Source organism: Bactrocera latifrons, unplaced genomic scaffold (assembly GCF_001853355.1).
Source record: "Bactrocera latifrons isolate USDA-ARS-PBARC rearing strain unplaced genomic scaffold, ASM185335v1 scaffold_518, whole genome shotgun sequence".
Taxonomy (NCBI): Eukaryota; Metazoa; Arthropoda; class Insecta; order Diptera; family Tephritidae; genus Bactrocera; species Bactrocera latifrons.
In genome coordinates, this window is record NW_017537177.1 from 25,661 (window position 1) to 28,000 (window position 2,340).

Consider the following 2,340-nt stretch of genomic DNA (forward strand, 5'->3'; position numbering starts at 1 on the left):
CGTCGGTGAAATGGCTGTCGTTGGCAGCAAGGAAGGAGCTAGCCCGGTGCAGCTGGAGAGACCTGGTMTCCAGTCTGGTCGGGTTGTGCGCTTGGCGGCGGTGCTGACGGCGCTTGTCGCGTCGTTCATGTCGCAAAAGAGGGCGGAAAGTCCGGGTTTCYGTTTCCAATCGCGGTGATGGGCGGAAAACCCGTGTTTCCGCTCCGGTTTCAAATGATTCTTCCTCATCCGGTTCTGGTTGGAGAGGCCTAGTCTCCGTTCCAGAGTCTGATGCATAAATTGATASCGCGTGGTCGGAATCCATTTGTTCGCTCCATGGACGGTTTTGAGGCACTGCGGGGCGGCGACGGGTATTTTCCCCRATGTGCAGCATTGTGTGGTGCTTCTCGTTGCAGCGCCGGTACCGTGCGTCGCTGGAGCACTTCGCTGCACTGTGGTTTACCGCAAAATATGGCATTTGCAAAAAAAAAAAAATTAATTTAAAATCCATAAGCATGAGTTATGCCTCATAGTTTGAGAGACAACAGTTTTAAATTCACTGCTGTAAAATTTTTAAGGCGAATTAAAAACTGACGGCATGGCAGCACTGTATGTCATGAATGCCATTTCCATTGTATGGTTATGATTTCAATTGCACGCTTTGGCACGTGTGCCAATATCAAGAAGGTTATGGTAAGAAATGAAAACAATGTAATTTCCATATTTATTTAAATATTTTCCTTTATTTTTGCAGACTTGTGAGAACGCTCTTCTTAATTTCACCCCTGGTGCGAAACAACTGATCGCTGGTGTCAACAAGATGGATTCGTCCGAGCAACCAGACAGTGAGGCTTGTTATGAGGAAATCACGAAGGAAGTACCCTCATCATCAAGAAGATCGGTTACAATCCAGCTGCTGTTACATTCGTGCCATCTCTGGCTGGAATGGTGATAACATGTTGGAAGCATCCACCAACACGCCATGGCTCAAGGGATGGAAGGCTGAACGTAAGGAAGGCAATGCTGAAGGTAAGACATTTATCGATATTAGCCASATATAGTTGAGCATGCTCTTCTATTTTAACTATCCGGTGCTTTTATTGTTCGCGGGAAATATACTTGGTATTACACCCATCATGTGCACAATTTGAATATGATTGTTTTAAAGCGTATTGGAAGACATAAGAGCAATAATTTGAATCGTTTGCATGTGCATACACACGTACACATGTTAAATTCATCTAAAAACGTTTTAAGTGCCGCGTAAAATTGAATTTTAAGCACCTTTATTGCACTAAGTGAGACTAATACATGCGTGGCTTGACAGCAATATACCGATGCACGTTGAAGATTTGCAACGTATATGTGTAGGTTTAACATAACTAGTGTAGAAAAAAGCATTTGTACCTACCTAGAATATTAATCATTAATCGTCTTTAAATTTGACATGTATTACTGCTTTAGGTGTTAACATATTCTCCGCAAAAATAGGCATATGGCTTCAATACAAACTGAACACGTAGTACCTAAAAGAAATACGCCTATGAAGGGTATATTAGCTCCGTTGAACCCGAAGTTAACGTTTTTGTTTTTTTGTTTGGATAGTAGTAAGTGTATCGGAAAGCTAGGCTTCCGATGTGGCTAGGGAACTGTTGCGTGGAGTAGGGTGTGCCTCCACGTTCTTCTCCTCGTAGGGTGGTAGTAAGACCAATTTGGCCAGCGGTCTTGTAATTTAGCCTTTTTCAGTGATGATGTCCACTACTCGCACTCGGGTATCAGCACCTGGGTGTATATTAACAATCCTACGCAGTCTCCACTCGTTCGGTGACAAATTGTCTTCCTTGATGACGATAAGCTCACCTGTCTTTAAATTTGTTTTTGGATGTTTTCACTTGATGCGTTTCTGCATTTCGTTMAGGTATTCAGTTTTCCACCTTTTGCAGAAGGATTGATGTAAGGCCTTAAGTTTTTGCCATTTATTTACGATAGAGGCACTGCTTTCATTTATATCCGGTTCTGGTGGGGCCATCAGATGTTCGCCGACCAAAAAATGTCCTGGAGTAAGTGGCTCCAAATCAGTAGGTTCGTTTGAGGCTGGGCTTAATGGTCGCGAATTAAGGCAAGACTCAATTCGGCATAAGAGTGTGTTAAACTCTTCAAGAGTGTATTTRTGCCCAGACGCAATCTTCCGAAAATGACTCTTAAAGCTTTTCACACCTGCTTCCCAAAGTCCGCCCATATGAGGAGCTGCAGCAGGTATGAAATGCCATGTAAGAGCTTGGTGGCTATACCTTGAGATAGCATTGTTGCGAGCATCGGCTATGAAGGCTTTAAGTTCGGACCTTAGGGATCTCGATGCTC

General features: G+C 43.5%; 1 pseudogene; it reads left to right on the forward strand.

Annotated features, from left to right (window-relative positions):
* Positions 1 to 621: 621 nt before the first annotated feature.
* On the forward strand, positions 622 to 1,040 carry LOC108973992 (annotated as a pseudogene).
* The last annotated feature ends 1,300 nt before the right edge of the window (positions 1,041 to 2,340 follow it).